This window comes from Phodopus roborovskii, unplaced genomic scaffold (assembly GCF_943737965.1).
Source record: "Phodopus roborovskii unplaced genomic scaffold, PHOROB, whole genome shotgun sequence".
NCBI lineage: Eukaryota > Metazoa > Chordata > Mammalia > Rodentia > Cricetidae > Phodopus > Phodopus roborovskii.
In genome coordinates, this window is record NW_026126567.1 from 5,582,501 (window position 1) to 5,603,734 (window position 21,234).

The 21,234-nt window shown below is 51.2% G+C and overlaps 1 protein-coding gene across 1 annotated transcript in view; it reads left to right on the forward strand.

Annotated features, from left to right (window-relative positions):
* Positions 1-21,234, forward strand: part of St3gal1 (ST3 beta-galactoside alpha-2,3-sialyltransferase 1) — a 72,033-nt gene that overhangs the window by 9,469 nt on the left and 41,330 nt on the right. The window contains exon 2 of the mRNA XM_051202492.1: positions 9,261-9,376. The gene's annotated coding sequence lies outside the window, so the exon portion shown is untranslated. The remainder of the gene's footprint in view (positions 1-9,260; positions 9,377-21,234) is intronic.

The following is a 21,234-nucleotide window of genomic DNA, read 5'->3' on the forward strand; positions in this document are numbered from 1 at the left end:
TTCCCTCCTACTCTATGTATGGTTTTGTTTTGCTTCTTTTTCCTCTAAAATACTGAAGTTATTCAGCCATCTACATCGGAAAGGAATTTTTAAAATTTGTATGTTACTTTTAATTGTGTCTAAATGTGTCTCTGCATGTGTGGGTATATGCACAGGAATGCAGATGCCCACAGAGGCCAGAGGCGTCAGATGCCCCCTGGAACTGGAGTTACAGGCGGCTGTGAGCTGCCTGATGTGGGGGGGATAGGAATTGAACTCAGAGCCTCTGGAAGAGCAGTATGTGCTCTTAACTGCTGAGTCACTCTTTGTAATTTTTAAAATCAGTGACATGAGAGAGAAAGGTGCCATTCGACAGAGCTCACCTGGAGGCTTTTTGTTGTTTGCTTTTAATTGGGGGAAAGTGATTGGGGGAAAAGGGAGGAGGAGGGAGACTGGCCTCTGGGGACAGGAGCAACAGAAGAGAAAAGATGAGGGGTGGGATGGGAGGCGGGCGGGCCCTTTTAAAGGGAACGTGGTGAATGTGCACAGGTGGTGCTCTTAGTGGCTGCAGCTGAGGGCGTATCCTGTCAGAACCCCAAGGGCAGGCCTGTACAGATGCCTGAATACTAATACAAAATAAGGGTTTAAAAAAAAAAAATCAAAATCAGGGCTGGAGAGATGGCTCAAGGGTTGAGAACTATCCTGCAAGCAGGCTCCCTGGTAGAAGATTCTGACCCCTCTGACATCGTGCACCCCTCAGCCTGGGTGGTCTCGGTGCTTTGTATTCTAACCTCATTTCACCGATACAGAAGCGGGAAGCTGCGAGTCAGCAGAGAAGTTAAGACACTGATGTGGACAGATTCCAGTAGCCAAAAGTGGTACAGTTGGAATTTCCTGGCTCTTTCAGAGGCCAGATCCAGACCACAGGCAGTGTATGGAGAGAGAGCATGATCTCTGCAACTCTGCATTGTGGAGGTCTGGGGAATGTGGGAAAGTAGCAAGGCATCTATCTGATAAGACATCGCTCCCAGCCCAGCCCCCAGCGCTCAGATTCATCCCATCTGAGCCATGCTCATTAGCGGCTGGCGGAGGACTCAATGCTTTGACTACCTAGTCAGACAGAGGTTCTGAGTCTCTCTACTTGTTTTTTCCCGGGTCTAAGACCAGCAGCCTCGTCACCGGTGTTGGTGACTTCCTGGGTTGGCTTGGGTGGTTCTGGATTCACTTGTCTTGGCCATCCTCATTTCTATCTCATGTCTCTGATGGCAAGTGCCTCTATTTGTTTAATTTTCATTTATTTTGTTTTATGTATTTATTTTGGTGCTTGCACGCACAGAATCCAGACAGCCTGTGGTACCCAGGGACCAAGTGATGCTCCAAACCCTGGTGAGTCTCCCAGAACTGGAGACAGGGTCTATCGGTAAGGCTAAGCAAGCATTTAGTGTGCAAGCCAGCCTGAGAATGTCCCCTGGTTTCCTAGCCAGGCACCTTGGGAGGCCAACCTGCTTCTAGTGAGCTGAAGAGTGTGCAAGCTGGTGACTTTGAAAACCTCCTTTAATAACATCTTCACAAAAGACAGGAAGATACCTTGTTCCTTTATCGGAAGATCTGCTAATCCTACCACCTGGTGGAGAGTCAGAGGGATCAAGTCCCTTGCTTGGGAAATATATTAGCTGCCACAGCCCAGAGCTGCTCTGTGGGGTGCAGAGCAGGAAGTTTCACAGGCTAATCTCCAAGGTAAAAATGTGGCCTTTTGGCCAAAAAAGGAAATTAAAATGAAGTGAGGAGATATGATGGGCTGTTAGTTATCCTTGCCACCCACTTAATAGGAAAAAAAAAAAAAAAAAAAAAACTTTCCGGATCTGGCAAGATGGATCACTGGGTAAAAATGTTTGCCAGGCAAACCCAAAGACATGTTTCATCTCCAAACACACATGGAAGGAGAGAAATGACTCCCAAAGAAAAGTTGTCCTCTGATGCATATACACAGGAAGGGAGGGAAGGAGGGAGAGAGGGACAGACGGATAGACGGACGGACGGACAGAACTACCCTCTGCAGTGGAGGCATTGGCTCCAACATAAAACGTGATGCTGCTTTCCTGTCTGTACCTGTGGCCTGGAACTCACTGAACGAAGCAGCTTGTGAGCCCAGAAGTAGGGACAGGATTTTACAAAGGGAACTGACTCCTCTGCCGTGCCAAACACACAGATCAGAGGAAGCCGAGTTTGGAATATGAACAAATAGCATGGCTGGGAACCATCCCTGGGGCACATGCACCCCTGAGCTATGGAATCCTAACTGTTTTACCGGGGAGTGAGGATGCCGGTTCAGTGATGCCAGTTGCAGAAGTTGCATCCCAAGATAGCGTGGAACGGAGAGTTATGAAATCCTACTGGGTGCCCTTGTTCAACCTTCTCCCCCTGGATCGGTCCGTTACTCATCTGCTGAGTCACTGACTCTCTGGTTCCTTTGTTAAAATGTTAGCTCTGCCACTTCACTGCTGTGTGACCTGGGGCGAGCTGTTCAGCCATTCCCTGCTTCCGCTTCCCTTTCCTCGTCTGTAAAACAGAGCCTCACAGGGCCCATCTTTCTGGAAGGTGCTAAGCGATGCCAAGGGACTGTTTGGCAAGGGTTGTGGGAGTCATGCTCTGAGTGATACCCTCACTCAGAGGGTATTGCTGTGCCTGTTAGAGCTCTCCTGCTTAGCCGCTTGGGGGCCGTTTCCTTGGCTAAACTAACTCCCTGTGGATATCCTGACTGGGCTTGCACACTCTATGTCCACAGAAGCTCTATAAGGCAGAAAACCAGTCCTCACACACCTTCTGAAAGAGGGGGACTTCCTGGAGGGAGCAGCAGGCTGGAGCCCTCCTGGGTTAAAGAGGTCTGAGTGCATTTGCTAGATGTGGGTGACAGTGCGAAATATTCTGCTCAGGCTAGGCCCCCAGGGGCGCATGCCATGCCCTTCACACATCAGGGTGGGCCAAGGAGCAGGCCTCATGGTGGCTGCCAGGCTGCCACCCCACTGACCCTTCTCAGAGGCCGCTTCCACACCCTGAGCAAGTCTGCGCTGGCCTTCGTGTATTCCGGCCTGCTTCTGGGTAAGCACTTACCAGGGAATGCTCTGGCTGACTGTACCGGGTCATTCCTCCTTCTGGTAGGGCTGGTGCCACCAATGTTATTGGTGTTTTGGCATTGAGAGGCTGAGGCATGGCAACCAGTCAAGACCCAAGTCTCAGGGAAGGCCAGGCAGTGGGGAGCTATTACACACTTTCTCTACTAACTTGTTTTCTTCTAGCACACTCAGTCTGAGCGGAGAGGGGGGAAGATAACTTCATCTCTTGCTGTCTCAAGTCCCCTGCTCACCTCCCTGGACCTCTCTACCTTTCTGCACCTCATCCCTTCAATCAGATAAGGACCAGGGGGAGACAGACAATGCTCCTCCCACACACACTAAGCTGTGCTTTGGAGAACTGAAAACAGGATGGCTGATGGTGGCACCCCAGGCCACTGGCACCAGAGACGGGGTCCAAGGTTTCCTGTGTTCATAGGCAAGGGTTTCTTCCTTCCCTCCCTCCCTCCCCCTCCCTCCTCCTCCCTCCCCCTTCCCTCCCTCATCTCCCTCTCCTTCCCACCCTTCCCTGTCTCTCCCCGTCCCGTCCCTCCCTCCTCCCCCTCTCCCTTCCTCCCTCTCCCCTTCTTCCTCCCCTCCCTCCTTTTCCTTATCCCATCTTCCCCCTCCTTTAAAGAAGAGGCTGGCTAGAAAACATTGCCCGTGTCCCACAGCTCCCTGTGTCCTCAGGAGATGATGAGAACATGCCCTGAGCTGCACCTGACGTCCACAGAAGACCCATGCAGGCCGCTGCCAGTCCCACTGAAAACCAACCAACTCACTTCACCTCACAGGAACATCCGCCCTGGACACCCTTCCTTCATCCCCATCCAAACCCCAGAGGAGGAGTAGGGTGGGACACCCAGTGGCCAGCCCCTGCCTGCAGCCCAGAGGCAACCGTGAAGAGCATGCACCCTTCCTACTTTACCGTTCTTAGCAGCTCTACCTTGCAGAAGAGGAAAGTCGGGGTTGAGAGGTCAGAGCAGCCAGAGGGTGCTCAACACAGGAAAGAGACTCAGGCGCTGGAGTCCGGGATCCTGCCCGGCCGCTGGAGGAATAAATGGGCTATTTCCGTGTTCTCTCAGGTGGGCTGCCTGGCCAAGCCGTCTCTACACACTTTCCCGGCATGCCAAAGCCAGTATTGGCAGAGCAATTGAGTAGGGAGGCCGCGTTACTCATGGTGGAGGTCATGAGCTGGGGGATGAGGCGGGTGCACTTCTCAGATACGTGTCTGTCGATTATCTGTCTTTGCAGTTGGTGTGGGGTAAGGCTCAGCTCTGACTATGAGTGTTGGGGCGGTCCTAAGTACAAGCACCCTGGCTCTGAGTTCCACCCATTTCTATGTGGCCCTGAGTAAACCATGGACCCTCTTCACATCCTCAGTGTCCCCTGTCTGAAATAGGGATGGACGAGAAAGTTTCAGAGTTGTATAATGGAGGTGGAGAGAAATTACGCTCACGAGGTGCTTAGCATGGCGCCAGCCTCCTGAGCTGGGCTCAGCTGTAGCCCCTGTTGTTAGTGATAAGTATTTCTCCCTCAGAGTAGCCAGACCACAGCATTTGTCTTTCAAATTTAAAAAATACACACCGCCGCTGCCGTGAGGAGACCTGTGTGTGGAGCCTTTCTCAGATAAGGAGGCTTCAGGTTAGACAACGGCATTCCCACGCTAACAAGTCCATGGCTTCCTACCCGAGGTTGGTCCAGATTCCCACCAGAGCGTCGCTATCACACCCAGAGGCCATCTTCCGGCTCTCAGAGCAGCTTGTCTGTGCCCTCCACACCAGCCTGTGGCACTACCACATTGACTTTTCTAGGTCTGCTCTCCAGCTCTCACTAGCTTCTCTGTCTGGTCTTACCCCTCAGACCGGACATGCATCATGTGGATCCCATGGTCTAGAAGCATCACATTTGAAACGGCACACCTGCATGTTCATAGCCTCCCACGGGGTAGAGAGTGTTACAGCTCCATGTCTGTGTTCCCTCCCTCCACAGTGCATTCCTGGAAGGCAGTGCCCAAAAGTCTACTTCTGGCCTCACTAGGACAATGTAGGGTGTGACAGAGCCCAGTTAAGCCTTTTAAGTGTTGACACGAAGTAAATTATGCTGGTTCTGGCCTTTACAAGTGAGTTAGCTATGCCTTAGGCTTCTTTCTCAGACTCCTGACTGTGCTAGTCATATGACCAAATCAGTTAATCCCAAGCCTCAATATGTATTCATGCTCAAAAAATGTCAAAATCTGACAGTGATCGCACGCGCGCGCGCGCGCACACACACACACACACACACACACACACACACACACACACACTAAGATGGACAATTTAACCAAGTGTCAGTCAGCACTTAAAGATGTGACCTACTATTCCCACTACTGTTTTATCTAGTTTTATTCAAAGTGATGTCATGCTATTTTTATAATTTTCAGTCTTTATTTCTTTTTTTAATCTGTACCTTCGTGTGTGTGTGTGTGTGTGTGTGTGTGTGTGTGTGTGTGTACCTGGGTGTGGAGGCCAGAAGTTGCCGTTGGCTGTCTTCCGGGATTCATCTGCACCTTAGTTTTTGAGACAGTCTCACACTGAACCCCCAGCTCACTGTTTCAGTCAGACTGGCTGCTTAGCAAGTCCTGCAGACCTGGCTGTCCCTGCTTGGCCCCGGGGTTACAGGCACACACTAGAGTGCCTGGATTTTATGTGGGCTCCGAGGATCCAAACTCAGGGCCTCATGCCTGTGCACAAGGTGCCTTACTCTCTGAGCCATGACCCTCACCCCCCAGGCTCTTGTCAACGCATCTACTTTCCACCACAGCCCTGCAAGACCGTCGAAGCAGGCATACTTTGCATCTTATCCAGGAGAAAAATCTCAGAAAAGCTGCTGTTGGAAGATCACACACTTGACTGGACCACCCTTCCCTGGGGCACACCTCGAAGCATCCGTGCTGCGTCAGAACATGACATGCCCACGGGCCCCTGATTAAAGCATCCCATAATTCATAAATGCAGAGATAGTATCAGGCCAGACAGCATTAAAAGTTATCCAGATATCATTTTCTGCTTGGAGGGGAAGAGCTATGATTTATTAAGCGAACTGTTTCTGTCTCTCCAGGAATGATGTTGAGCTTCCCTGTCCTGCCCTGAGAAGGAACAAAGTCGGAGAGCAGTCTCTTGTGAGATTTACTGTATAACTCTGTGCGGTAGACAGGCACATGTGGTGACACTCGGGGATTGTGAATGGTGGATGCACTAATAGGGTCAAAGAAAGAATGACTTATGGATCCAGGGCAGGGAATAAGAACACAGAGGAACGTAGCCATGATTTGTTTAGCTGGAATTTGTCCTAATCAGTGTTCCAGTTAGTCAGTAAGTGTTTTTCTTGTCTCTGAGTGTCCTGGTTGGAATCCAGCAGCTTGGGTTGGCACTCATGCTGCCTGGGAGGTGGACAGGATGAAGAGGACGTGATCTGAAATCTATACTCTTCACTCCACAGGCTAAGCGACCTAGCTGGGTGGTGGAGGGGCCACTCTTGAAAGTCTTGGGACTTGGATTTCCTGTTTGGGAAGCTATCCCTGACCCCATAGAGAATAATTATCATGTCTGATTTTCCTGTGTGTGAAGCTCCTATGTTGAGTGTCTGAACGCCCACCAGTGATATTTCAATGGTCAGGATTTAGTTGTTATCTTTGCTGGAAGCTTCAGCCTTGGACAAATAGAGGCATGCCATCAGGGCTCGGTAGGGACAGAGCTGCAAGGTGGTCTTTCAGCAGTTTTTGGGGGGACTTATGTTAAGGCAGGGGAAGTCGCAGTCATGGACTGGCTGTCCTTGGCATCAGCGACGGGCTTTCTCTATGTTCGAGAGTTCAGTGCTAGGCAGCAACCGACGTTGGATGACTGAGGCTGCTGGAAGTGAGCTGACCTTAGACGCCTGGAGATGTTTCTTGTTTTACAGCCCTTCGAGGAAATGTCTGAGAAGAGCCACCTGAGTGGGTAGGGTCAGTTAGGCCCGTGCTTTCTGAGATTTCCATCCACTGTGACTGATGCCATGGCAATGCCTGCGTGAGGCAGATCCTGTGTGATCATGTGACAGAGGAGACCACTAGGCTCAGGGCTGCCAGGAAGCTGAGGCAGACGGGGGAAGGGGAGGAATAGAAAGGTACAGCCAGCCTTTGAAGGCACCCTGCCAGTGACCTCCTTCCTCTGACCAGGCCCATGCCCTACTTTCCATCATCCTCCAGTGAGGCCATCAACTTAGAAATCCATCAGTGGATGGACAATGGTCCATGGGTAAAGTCGGGCCTCTGCAATCCATTCACTTCCTGAGTCTCATCCTCTGATAACAGAGCCTTTCACCTATAAGGCTTCGGGAGATATTTCTAATTCAAACCAGCCGTGTCCAGACCAAGGGAGGAACTGGTTCAGGGTTGGTTGCATTGCTTAAGTGAGATCCGTGGTCTTGACTTGATGCCCGCCGGTGCCAGTCTATAGAGAGAGGCTCAGTGGGGGGCAGGGTTCCGTGTTAAAGTGATTCTCAACTTTCTCCCTTATGTCTTAAGATATAGATTATAAGATATAATCGACGTATATATGTGCAGGCCTTTCTATCATGATGTTTTTCAACTATACAGGAAGGTGTAACCTATATCAAGGCTCAAGCTCAAGTACAGGCATCTATTAAATTGTAAACCGGCCCCACTCCAGTCGATACTCAGGGCTTCGTCTCTCATTCATTCATTCATTTAACAACTACCACGTGCCTCCTCAGTGTTGCATATAAAATATGTAAAATTGTATACAAACACGATAGGTAGCAAAAACGGGGGCAGAGTATGGCCCTCATCCCCCAAGGGGTACACTCTAGGGAGAGCAATGACAGCCAGTGGGGAGGGGCCCGGTGTTAAATAAACCTGCACGGTATTAAAAAGTGAATAGACAATAAACAAAGGAAGCTGTGGGCACCCCAGGGTAAGGCCTCTCTCTAGCCCAGGATTTGATCCCAGCACTGGAGGGAAAGAGAGAGAGAGAATAACAGTGATTAACTTTCCCCATAAGCCACACCAGGGACTCTGATGAGACTCAGATACCTCCTCCTTTCAGGGTTAGCAATCCAGGGAAGCATTTTGTAGAAGTGCAGCTGCCAGGAACTACAGGGTCAATGTCCCCTCTGACTGGGAGTCAGCCGAGGGGTCCTGGGAGGTCCCCTCTGTACTGGAATGTGAGGGGTGAGTAGTAAGGGCAAAAATAAAGAGGGTTTTGCCAGCCGGAGAAGTGTACGGGTCAGGTTAAGGTCAGCAGGACCTATTCTGGCTGCTGCTGAGTCAAGGCTTCCAGCAGTTGCTAAGAGGCCACTCCTCCTCTACTTGGTGAGAGTAAAGGAGCCTCCAGCTGTTGAGGCAAGGCTCCCTCCAGTTGTTGCTGAAAAGCAAGGTCCTTCTAGCTTTTAATTGTAATCAAGGCTCCTTCCAGCTGTTGATGAGAGGCAAGACTCTCAGTAGAGGTAGTGGTGGCCAGATGGTAAGGGGGCTGGGGCTGGCGGCCCCTCCCCTGCAGCTAGCTCACTTAAGATAGGGCCCAGAAGGAGTGGAGTGTGTGTGTGTGTGTGGGGGGGGGGGTTCCATACTGAGACTCTGAGCCCTTCTGCTTATGTCCCTTCCATGTATCTTCCCTGTAAACATCCTGTCCCATCAGCAGCTCCTAACAGACTGTTTATAGTCAACACCGTGTGTGATTTCCAGAGCCAGACCTAAGCCTTTAGAGGAAGCTGGCTTCTGTTGATTACCTTCCTGCCAACTCTTCACCAGCTCCCCTTGCCCACCATCCTCACCATCCGCTAGCTTCCTTCCTAATTCGCCATGGACTGCTATGGAGAGGTAGCAGGGAATGCATGATGTCCCTCCTCCATTCTCCCAAGTGTCCCTTACGACCTGTGTCCCATTGCCCAGCGTCTTCTGTGCAGTCATCCGCCTCCCACGCTGTAAGCGGGTCTGAGTCCGTTGTTTTGTTCCCCCTACCGTGACCGTGGGACAAGAGTGCTGTAGGAATCCCGGGTGTAGCGTGAGTGTTCGGGCGGGCTAGTGGCTGAGCGTAGTCCTTGCCCTTTGACTTGAGTCATCTCCGAAAGGCCTTGGATGGGATTAATGTCAAAACTAAGCTGTACTTCCTCTATGTTTTCCATTTTTAGACTTGACTTTGATGAACTGAAAATGCCATCTAGAAGTTACTGGCACCTCCCCGGGCTGTGCTGAGCTAGGTTCAGAGCTGTGGAGCCAGAGGTCGACAGTGGCCCAGTCTCCTGAGGTGAGTGACTGCTTGCCCCCACTTGAGGGAGGTGTGCTGGCTTTTCCAGGCTCTCCCTGAGACTATGCCATGTGCTGGCTTTTCCAGGCTCTTCTGTGACTTACGTAGCAGAACAAGAGGTGTTACCCTGTTGTCTTAGACTCTTTGTAGCGTGGCTTGGTGGCTTGCCAGCCACGTGGACCTGTTCTCCCCTAGAAGTACAGAGCGGGCTTCCAATGGAGAGCTTTGCAGTTCTCATGAAAACTCACAAGAGACACCTGAACTGTGACCATTGTTCCATGACAAGTGACCGTTATTACAAATAAGAGCTGGCCTGACACTACTGTACTCCACATCAAATGCTACACGGTGGCTCTGAGGACAGACCTAATGAGACTCACCTGTCACTTGCTCTAAGTCCTGGGCATCTAGATCTGAAGATGGCCTGTCTGTTGTTTGGGATCAGGGTCCTGTCAGTGCCTCTCTGGGGAGAGCGGGGTGGCAGCCACAATGAGGTCCTGTGTGTATGCATTGCTATCCTACATTCTAGCATGGTGCTAGCAAAGATGTGTATATCTGTGTAGGACAAATGTGTGTGTGTGTGTGTGTGTGTGTGTGTGTGTTATCATCCAGGTTATGACTAAACAAACCGTATTAGTAACTTTCCTCCTCACTGGCAAAAACGACTTAAAGGGTAAATTCCAGCCCTCGGTTTGAGGTCTAGACAGTCCATTGCGGCAGAGAAGGTTCCAGTATCAGGATCACGAACACAGCTGGTCACGTGGCACCCACAGTCAGGAAGCAGCGAGACACTTGCTCAGCTTGTTCTTTTCTTCTGACTTAGTTCAAGACCCCAGCCCAAGCATGGGCAACACCACGATTAGGGTAGACATTCCTATTTCAACTGATTCAACCTAGAAGCCCCTCCCACACCCCCCCCCCCCAGCAAGCCTAGAGGTTTGTTTCTGAAAAATGACAGCGCTAAATCTCATCAAGCTGAGGAACTGACCATAGCGTTGACTTACCTACATGGTCACTGAGTCAAGGAGTCCCTGCTGATGATGCTGGAACATCCATCAAAGTCCAGTCTATATTGCTATTAGATGGCTCAGCAGTACTCCAACTACCAGATTCCTTGAGCTGGCAGTCATGCTGCATTGCCTTACCACGGGATGCTCTGCCACGGAAAGCGGCCACTTACGGTGAGCAGCTGTCTTGGCTGTTCTGCTCAGCTGGAAAGGCCCAGGACGGCTTCGTAAGTGAGAGGGAAAACCCAGAGCAGAGGGTGAGTGAGTGTTCCAGATATGTCCCTCCCGAAGGGGAGGTGGATTTGTTTTGGTGTATGCTTTAACTGTGCAAGACTTTTATGAAACAGAGGCACAGGGTGGTTTAGTAAGGAACCCCAGGCACACGGCTCTGAGCTGGCCTTTGAAGTTGTAGTGTGTCTGGAGAGCCTTGCCCATCAGCTCTGTTGCCTCTAGGATCCTTGTTTCTAATTCTTTGATAGTGTCTGATACTCAGGGAAATAGCATGAATGGCCAAGTCCAGGAACAAGGTTAAATAAAACTTAGAATGGAGTCATTCATAGTGAGTCTGTTTTCCCAGAACACTGGGATGTTCCGGGTGGTAGATGCTAAGGGGAAACCCCATGCAAGTACAGAAGACGATAAGGAGAGAGGCCACACTCATGGCCCTGACCTTGAAAAGCTGCTGTGTCTCCAGGGTCAGAACAAAGGACAGGTGCTCAGATGTGTAGGTCAGTGGGCCTGCTGTACCCTCAGTTCGGCTTGCTACAGCAGGCCCATTTTAGCGCACTGGAAGCTGAAGATCCTGTGGGCTTAGCGGTCTTGACTTTGGAAACCTTTACTCTTTCTAGATGCTGGCCCAAATAGATGTCTCTCACTTTTTAAAGCAAACACACTCAAGTAGCCTTCAGCCCTTTCTGAAGCCAATGACTGGGTGAGGAGGAGGAGGGAGGGTAACAGAGCCAGCCTGCCTGGGATCCATTTGGCAAGCCTTTGTGCTACATCCCACAGCAAGTCCAAGAGGACTATTCGGAGAAGACACGTCACTGTGTTGCTCAATATTTTTTGTGTAAACACTTTTTCTAAGCACTGAAGTTACCCTCTGTGTCAAGAGTAAAGGCCAAGGGGGGGAGGGGGGAAGGGACCAACAGAAAGGGACCTTTAAGGCTGGAGGTACAGGCTTGCTTTTCTCCTGGTCAATCAGAATAGAATCTGTTCCCTGCTCTAGTAGCCTCTGCAGATGGGCAGTGTGCTCCACAGGGGCCTTTAAGGGTCAGGGACCATCTCTTCCCACCTTGAATCTTGCACTTGTATCAAGGAGCCACTCTGAGAGTATTTGTATTCCAGGGACCACCCTGAGCCGTCATTGTGCTGCACGGTTGTTGTGTAATACCCCAGCAAAGAGCAGTAGAAACTGGAAGTTTCCATCCTTCTCTTGGCTGCATATTTATATGTCATGCACGTCAGTGTATGTGGTCGTCATGGTTGCTGTCACCAGCCCTGTGATGTTGGGAGCATTTCCCACTATTTGAACTGTGTCCCTGGGATGAGCTCCCAGGAGGAGTGAGACCCTTGGAACTGCTTTGAGAATTTCTGCCACCTGTTTGCTATGGTGTCCCTGCTGTGGAAAGGAGCCAGGAAGAATGGGAACAGGAGCTGGAAAATGATCCCAAGAGGCTGGGAGGGGGACAGGGCAAAAGCCAAGGAGATTCCACAGCTGGAGGGATCGTGTGACAGGCAAGGGGATCTTTTTTCTGTGGGGTTCAGTGTCCAGGTCATGGAGAAGCAGGAGCAAGGAGGGGCCGAGCAGGAAAGAGGCTAAGGGTGCTTGTTTCCGTTATGAAAAGAACCCATTCTCCAGTCTCACACTTTTTAGGCCCTGTCGTGTGGACGGGGCAGGATGCACACCAGCAGTTAATGAGCTGCTCTGGACTGTGGCCCACTTCAGGTCAGCTTGGGTGTTGATACTCCAAAGGGCAAAGATGATACAGGCATGGCTCATGGTTCTCTGTCTGCCCGGTCTGTGGGCCGTTTGTACCTGGGATGGTATTTCAGTGTTCCATGAAATTTTCTTTGGACAGGGAGGGGGTAATGCCCACATTATGTAGAAATTCAGGGTCTTCCACGATTCTGGTACCGGGTGGAATCCAGATAACCTTGGCTCTGCTAAATGCCCTGAAGTCCAGAAATGCTTCATAGGGTATGCCACACTTCATCAGCTGTGTATGCTTGGGTGTGAGAATGAGTAAGGGAGGGAGGTCCTTCACACACACACACACACACACACACACACACACCCTCAAGACCTGGGAGGGAGATCCTTCACACTTCACACACACACACACACACACACACACACACACACACACACACCCTCCGTCAAGGCCTGGAAACTGTCCCTTGTTTTGGCTGCAGAAACATCTTGCACTTTGTGGGCGTACCATACTGCCATGAAGGCAGGCATGCAGATGGTGGCGGGAACAGTAGCTTGGGACACTAGCCAAGAAATGGCTGCGTAAGGCAACCCTGCACTCCGCTCATCATAGGATGCCTCTCCACACTGCATCTGGATGGTCCCAACTGTGTCACTCACAGAATGCAGTCCTGTTAATATACACTGTGCTGGATGAAAATATTGAAGAATTTTTGAAATGTTTATTTCATTGCTCTATAATAGTAAAAATTGATTATAAGGTGACAAATGCAGAATTCTAATGAAAAATGCTTAGAAATCTTATTAGTGAGGAGAGTGGCATTGCTGGGCAGACCCAGTCAGTGTTTGGCTTAGACGACACCTGGAAGGCCATTCTCTGCCTTTGCTTCAGTCTCTTGTGAAATCGGACGTCATCTGCCCCTGAGGGTAGGCATGAAAAGCCGGGAAGCCTGGTGTTAGTGTGGAATGGTTCTCTGTATGAATTCCACAGAGTGCCTGTAATCCTTGAAGACCTCCACACGGGGCGTGATCTGAGCTTTCCCTGCCCCACACCTCGTCTCCTTTGCAGCCCTGAGGATGGATAGAAGAGCAAAGGGCACATAGGCTGGCTTGGGTTTGGTAGGGAGTGACCATATTCCTCCCCCAGCTGCAGTCAAGCCTGTGACCACGCCCAGCTGCTGGGATTTCCTGCTCCTCATTCTCTTCCTCTATAAACTGGTGTGACCACTCCTACTTAGAGAATAATTGTGAGAGCTAACAAGTTAATAGTATAAAACTCCAAGAGACAAGTAGATCAGAAATGGTGCGTATCTGTGTATTTTTACACACATTCACATTGTATGCATGTGTGTGTGTGTGTGTGTGTGTACTTACTGTATTCACGTATTACATGTATATGCATACATATACAGTGTACTTACTACTTTATACCATTCTGTTATGTGTCTCATATGCACTTATAAACACATTAAATGTATTATGCATATACTAAAGCCAATTTAAACAAATCTCGCTGGTCACTCCAGCAAAAGTGACACACTTCCTGTCATTTCTGAGATTTGGAGTACAGAGTACCCAGAATGAGGGGCACTAATGTGTGCAGAGGCACTGTATGGAATGTAGTACAGAGGTGTGTGCAAATGAGTGAGCCCTGATGACAGCCTGTCCCCCTTTGCTTCCCTGGAGCTCCTCTTTAGGCTGCCGATAACTTCCCAGGGCTCTCTGCCTGCATGCCCACAGTGTGAGTTGTGCAAAGGTGTATGTACCTTCACCTGTGAGACTCTTTAGGACGGGAAGCGAGGCTGGCCTTCCTGTTCTGACACAGTTGCACCTTGGGCAGAGGGAGGGAGTCCCCAGAGGCCATTGGTGAGGTCCTGAAGTGAGGCTTGCCTGAGGACATTCTATGAAGGCCTGTGCTGGAGAGCCTGGCCTCCTGCTGTGTTTTTCTTAACTTCAGCTAACAGTGTCCATTGCAGAGCTGGGAGGGAAGACTGGCCTCAGAGAGCTGAGGTACTTCTTCACTATTACCAAATGCCCCGCCCCCAAGCCCAGGTGCACCTTGGGAGAGTCACATGATACTGAGAGAGTCCAGAGAACTCTCAGGAACGTGTGGGAACCAAACAGGAAGGATGTGGCAGTGTTGACTGGCTAGCAGGAGTGGGTTAAGAGCATGGCCCTCGAGGGAACAGAGGTGTGTTGCAGAGGGGACCGTTGTGAGCACTAGGGACCCAGGAAGGTCCCTGGAGGACGAAGGGCAGAGCTCGGGGAGCTGACGGCAAGACAAGAGCAGTAGATGAGGAGAACATGACAGCGGATGGGTCGAAAGGGCCATAGTGGCCTCTGGTGATACTCTTCTTCTACAAGGATGCCATCCTGCTCCTGTTTGAACTTCAGCAACTTCCTGGGGCCTTCTTATTCACCCTGGGTCAGAAGCCTCTGCCAACACCTCACCAACCTGGGCTTACAGTGTCCTGTGTGGACCCTGAGCGTCAACATGGGGCTTCTTCCTGCCTCGCACAATGTCTAGGTCTTTTCCGTGGGGGGTGATGTGGGGGGAGGGGCAGCAGGTGGGCCCTTGTTTTTATAAACCGGAACTTCCTCTAGGAACAGCTCCCCACTCTCAGTCCCTACAGCCCTTCCTACCTAAGTCCCCTCAAGGACTCTTGTGCCTTCCACCCCCCACCCCCATCTCTCTCCTTGATGAGAAAGAACCCCTACATGCCGGCTGCTGTTTGCCTGTCAGATTCCCCAGTAGATGCTAGATTCCACAAGTTCTGCCTCAGAAATGCAGCCCATGCCCACTCCAGCAATATCCTCTGCCTTCCTGTGGCCAGAGAGATATGAAAGCCGTTCCTAGGTGGCCTATCTCTAGCAGTTTGAGGCATACAGGGACAGGGTTGGGCCCCAAGCCTTGCCTGCAATGCACTTAGTCTCCTATGGCCATGTATTGTCTCCAGCAGGTCCCCAGAGGCATCACTAACTCACTCTGCAGCTCTCTGTCTTTGCACAGGCTAGCCTCACTTCCCATAAGCCCTACCCCTGTCCCTTCACCCAGCAAGTGATCAGCTTAACCTAACTACATCACTGTAGGTCCAGCTGCCCCCAGTCCCTGACTCCACGGAAGTCCTCATGCCTTGCTGGACTGGGCTGTGCTGTCTTACCTGGAGCTACTTGGGACCCTCTAGGTGGGGCACTCCAGGTTTTGTGAGTAGGGTCATTGCAAAAGACAGTGCCGTAAATAGATCAGGTTTTGCTGGCCAGACCTTCTCTCCTGGTTACTGACGACTCCATGGCTGATTAGAAGTGGCTACAGCTGTGCCTCAGTAACAGACACCCGCTTTTCAGACGTGGGTAGCAGGCCATATTTAGCCTGTGTGACCCAATGCACTTCTGTTTACTAATGGTTTATGTCCCCATTGCTAGATAGGGACGTCTCCAGGCCCTACACCATGCTGCTGCTAATATGGCACCCTCCGAGCCTTGTACTGTAGTCTGCTCCCCACAACTGAGTGTGTGAACCAGTGATGCCAAGTACCAGCCTAGAATAAAGGCGATAAAAGGGATGGCTATAGCCTCCTAGGTTTGGGGGTTAAACTAAAGCCCCTCCTCATATGCACTGTTACGTCCTGGAAAGGTTTAAGGAACTCTGGCATAGGGGTGGTCTAGTGGTCGAAGCTAGCCAGGTGGGGGATTCAACCTCAACTCTCAGGTCTCCCATGTCTGGGAATGCCCTACTCCTTCCTGGCAATGGCCCTTGCTCAGAGCCATTAGGATTGTCTTCTCCGGGAAACTGTGATGGGACTCGGGCCCAGGGATCCTGAAGCTCCCAGAGCAAGCTGTTCCTGCCTTAGCACAGCCTGGCTCTGCATTGGCATGGGGCAGGGAAGGGGCATCCTAGAACTCGCTCACTCAGAGGTGCCTGTGTGGGCCACACACACACACACACACACGCTAAGGGCTCTGTATCCATCCTCTTATTTAGTTGTCATAGCAACTTATGAGGCAAATGGTATTGTTTTTAACCTTCCTTTGTCCTCAGAGTAAATTGAATCACAGGAAAGTTACTCGCTTGAGGTCACATAGAAGCTGAGGACAAGCTGGGATTTGCACCTGGCAATCTGAAGTCAGGATCCTTGCTCATAGTGGCAAGTTGATACACCCGAGGAAGTGCTCCCCAAGGAAGCGGGGTGATCTCTCCTCACCGTCCTCCCGCCAGGCCCTTCCTGCAGATGAGAGCATTACTGTGTAGAGGAGGGACTGACTGAGATCATACAGCATGCAAAGTTAGAAACGCCACATCTACCTCAAGGCTCTGTCCCCCAAACGGAGTCTCATTTTGACCTGTGGACAGACAGACAGAAATCTCACATTGCTTTCTCTCCGCTGAGAGTGAGACAATCCTGTCCAGCCACCCCTTGGTAAAATGCAGGTGACAGACAGCACCCGCTCGCTCACCTGAATGAGCCTGCGTGGGCCCCCGAGTCTTGAGTCATCGGCCCCTAGGGTGGGGTTTGATGAGTCTTCTTTCCTCTCTGGCCCTCAGCTTTTGTCTGACCAGTGAGGACTCAGAGCCTGATTGCCAGGGTTGTTCTGAGAGCCGAGCTTGAGATGTGTCTCCAGTACCGCCCTCCACACACATGGCTTCCTGTACCTCTCCTCCTTCCTTCCCTGTGTGGTTCCCTCAGCCCTCTGTGAACCAGGAGGACCCCACCTTCCATGCCAAGCTGGAGCGTTTATGAAAGAGCCCACTGAACTCTTAGCCCTGTGAATTCTTAGTCCAGGAAAACATGGTGGGTTATTTTTATCTAGAGTCTGGGCTGTGACCTTGTGTTTGCCTGTAATCATAGGCCTTCGGGGCAGAAGTCTCTGCCGCCCCAAGCCCAGAAGTCTCTCTGTTCCACTCAGACTTTTAATTGCTTCTCCCTCCGAGAACTCACAGCCATTAGGCCCCAAGTCCTTGGAGATGGGTTTGTAAAAAGATGGAAGTCACGGGCACCTTGAAGCAAACCATTTAATCAGACTAACTTCCAACGTGGAGGCCTCACATTGGAATCTGATGGCTCCAGATGGTTAGGAAGCCTTAATGGTCTTCATCAGCTCTTTCAGCCCTCCAACCTATTACTCTAGAAGAGCCTACAGCCCTGGGTGGTAATGAACAGTAACTGAGGGTGAGGATCTGGGCTGTCTAGAGACAGGACTGGGCAGGTTTATTGTGTTTAAGCATAGATATTACAGAGAAATCAATACCTCGAGCTGGGCCCAGCCTTCCAATTCAAGGCTTCTTTTCCATGGCCAGGCATACTGTGAGGACCTCAGACTGGACGGGTATGCTTTTTAGTCTCACTTGAAGCAAGCACCTCATCTTCCCTTCATGTCCCCTAACCCTGATGGACTTCCAGAACCGTCACTGCTTAGCTATGCGATTGCTGGGAGCCATTTGCCTTACAAGTTGGCCCAAGGCTGTGTTCAAAATCCCACACATTGGATCCCAGGCTCCAGGGAGAAGGAACCGTAGCCTGTGTGGGGCCCTAACAGTTACTGACTGTTAGCTAACTTATTGACATTCCCATTGAGCATCTTCGCTTGCCCTTGCTGTAACGAAGACCTGGGGGAAATGACTTTAAAGTGGGAAGGGTTTATCCGGGCTCACAGTTTCAGGGCGTTCAGTCCATCATGGTGGGAAGGCTGGTAGAGCCGAGGAGTTCATACGTGGCCAGGAAGTGGAGACAGGGTCAGACCCTCTCCAGTAGTAATGAGGGGAAGCCTAAAGATGCCTAGATGCCAGGGCTGGAATTTTGAACCAAGATTTCAAGCAGTCTTTCCTTCACTGTGTAAACGACCAGGAGAGTTGGGTCAGAAGGCAGATGAGCCGTTTTGTGCACTGCCCCACACATGCTGCGCTGCCCTGGTTAAGGTGGCTGCATCTTCTGAGCCTGAGATTGTCAACTCTGGCGTCCACTCACAGCACACACCTGCGAGGGCGGGCAGCAGACTAACAAGCAGTAGGTCACACCTTGCGGGTGACGCTGCTGCTTTGCAGTAGAGAACAGACCTCTGTGCTCTGGAACATACCCTGTCTCTGGTGGGTTTGGGTTAGAATTGAAGACGATAGTTGGGCTGGGCTCCCCGAGGAGTCACAGGACGCAGGGCAGCATCTTCTAGCCTCTGCTACAAGGCACCTTAAGTGCTTTGGTTTTGATTCTTAAGTGTTGCTGGGACAGCGTTCTCATCCAGCTGTCCTAAGCTCAACTTCCAGGGTTGTCTTTAGCTACTCCATCGACTTCGAGCTGAGCCTCCGGAAGTGTTTCCTCGGCTGCCTCTAGCCCCATACTCAATTTCTGGAAGTCTGGAGTCAGGGTCCTTAGAGTGGGGACTCCGTGCCTAGCCCTGGGCACCACCAGTTTTTGGTGTTTTAAATTAGATGGTTATATTTTCTGGTCAGAAAAATTGTTCTGTGGTCACCAAACGAAATCTTGAAAAGCTAAGAGGACTATGAAAGCTCAAAAACAAAAGCCAGACACCCAGACTCCCATAGACTGCCTTTCCCAGGAAGTACCTCTGCCTGCCCCATTGTGTTGAGCTCTGTTGCTTCTTGGAGTTCTGGTTCAGTAAGGGTTTCTTCACGCCCCCCACCCCCCAACTGCACACTGGCAGATACCTTCCAGTGCAGCTGGAAGTTCTAAGGGTGTTTGGAGGATGCTGACCCTGCATAGTCCATCTGCTATCCTATGACTTACCTACCTGATGACTTCCTTTTGATGATTGATTGATTGATTGATTTTTGACAGAATCTCTTATATCCCAGGCTGGTCTCAAATTTTCTATGTAGTTGGGGCTAGCTTTGAAATGCTGATCTTCCTGCCACCTCTGCTGGTATCACAGCCTGCACCAGGCACCGCCTTACCCCATCCCGATGATTTCCTGGCAGTAGCATGTGTAGAATTCTGGCATGGTGCTCACTAAAATGACATGATGATAAACGTCTCCTTGCACAGAGATGGTGGTACACTGAGCTGTTTACTGGAATAAGTTCCTAGATTTTCAGGATGGAAGGGACAGCGTTTTTCTAGGCTTTTCGTGTCTGTGTGACTGTGCGTTTGTGCCATGCAGAAGGCTGTGACGGAGCAGACCTGGCAAGGACCAGGCCTCTTGGCAGGGGCTTTTGGCTCTTTGGTGCAGAGCAGGGTCTAAACACTAGGTGCTCCTGGCTCGGCAAATGCACAGATGGGCTCTGACTCAGCATCCTACCTTGATGACTTGGCAGCTGTATGAGCCCTGATGATCGTATCAAGTTTGTCTTAGGGCTGGCATGACTCAGAGCTCTTGGAAGGCTGACCTGGAGTAACCTGGACACAGAAGCTTCCAGGCCAGAAAAATAGAATTCCCCGAAGAACGCCCACAGAACAGTACCAGCAGTAGTCTACTAAGGATGAAATCGGAGGAACAAGTCACATCCTGCCCAAGGCTTCCCAGTACGTTCTCATTCCCACCAAGTGGATGAGTGTCACAGGTTGTCACCCCCTGCCTTCATTTGCCTTTTTCCTGTAGCTGAGGACAGCCTTTGCTTCCCTCACCTTCCATCTGGCTTCAGCTTCCCTCCCACGCCGCCACCACCCACTTCTTGCCCTTCACAAGTCAGCTGGACAGATTAACTTCAGCTGCTCTTCCTTCCTCCATGCAGCACTGAAGTTGGGTTTGCAAGCCCGCCTCTGAAGTCTCACATTCCTGAGATGAAAGCCGTCCCAGGGCATGCAGGCTGTCCAGTCTCAGCCAGAGGCTTCCACCTCTCTGACCTTCGCTTCTCTGCCTGCATGCTGAGGGTTAAGGTGGCACCTGCAGGGAGAGTCTTCTTGGGGACCTGGAGGTAGACCTGACTGACGTGTGATACAGCTGAGCAGGGGAAGAGAGTCCCCACCAGACCAGCCCTGCTGGGCTTCTGGGGTGGTGTTCCTCACTGTGGGACACAGGTATAGTCACAACTTCTGCCAAGCAGACCTCTGCGGAGTCACCAGCCTCCCTGGAGCGAAGTGTAGCCTGAAATGTTGCCTTAATTCCTCTGCTTTTATTCAAGTCCCTCCCAACCCTGGAATTCTACAGGCAGGAAATTACTAAGATGGAGCTCCCAGCAGGAAATTTCCCAAGAGCTCTGGGTATGCCCTGAGGTACTGTCTTTCTGCTGACTACTGAGTGAGTCCCAGCGGGTGGGTGTGTGTGTGTGTGTGTGTGTGTGTGTGTGTGTGTGTGTGTGTGTGTGCGTGTGCTCGCGCCCGATCCTGCCAGCAAGAGGTGGGAGGGACAGCTTCAAGCTTCGTGTTCTGTCTGGCCTGAGGATGATGGGGGGCAGGGGGACCAGGAAGGTGAGGGGTAAAGGCAAGGATCGCAGTATTAATCTGTAGGGGCCAAATGAGCAGGCAGAGCAGGTGTGATTGGTCTGAATGAGTTAAGGGGGAGCGGAATGGGAGAGCCTGCAGGAGATGGTGACAGGCAATGTGGCTGCTCAGACAGGAAATGAAACTGGGCCTCCCAGTACCCCCTTCCTCTCTCAAGGCACGTGGGATCAGCGGCTTTGACATTTCACCACTTGCCCTGCAATGGGGACGAGATGCAAACTTTCCACAACCGAGCTCAGTAATGCTGTGTGGGGAACTGAAGCCTGGAAGTCAGGGATTCCCTGGGACAACCCAGGCCTCTTTGTGGGGAGCTCTGGAAGCTCTGGAACCTCTGTTCTTGAGTCCACCTGAAGGTCCTACACTCGTCCCCCTCCTGAAGAGGCTGACTGAAAAGCTCAGACTGGGAGGGTGGTGTATTCTTCAGCACGCACGGGCAGCCCTGTGACTGAGCTAGACCTGGAATTATGGGAGCTATGGACAGTCCTCATTCACAACATACATAGTGTGGCTGTTTTTCTATGAGGGCCTTTA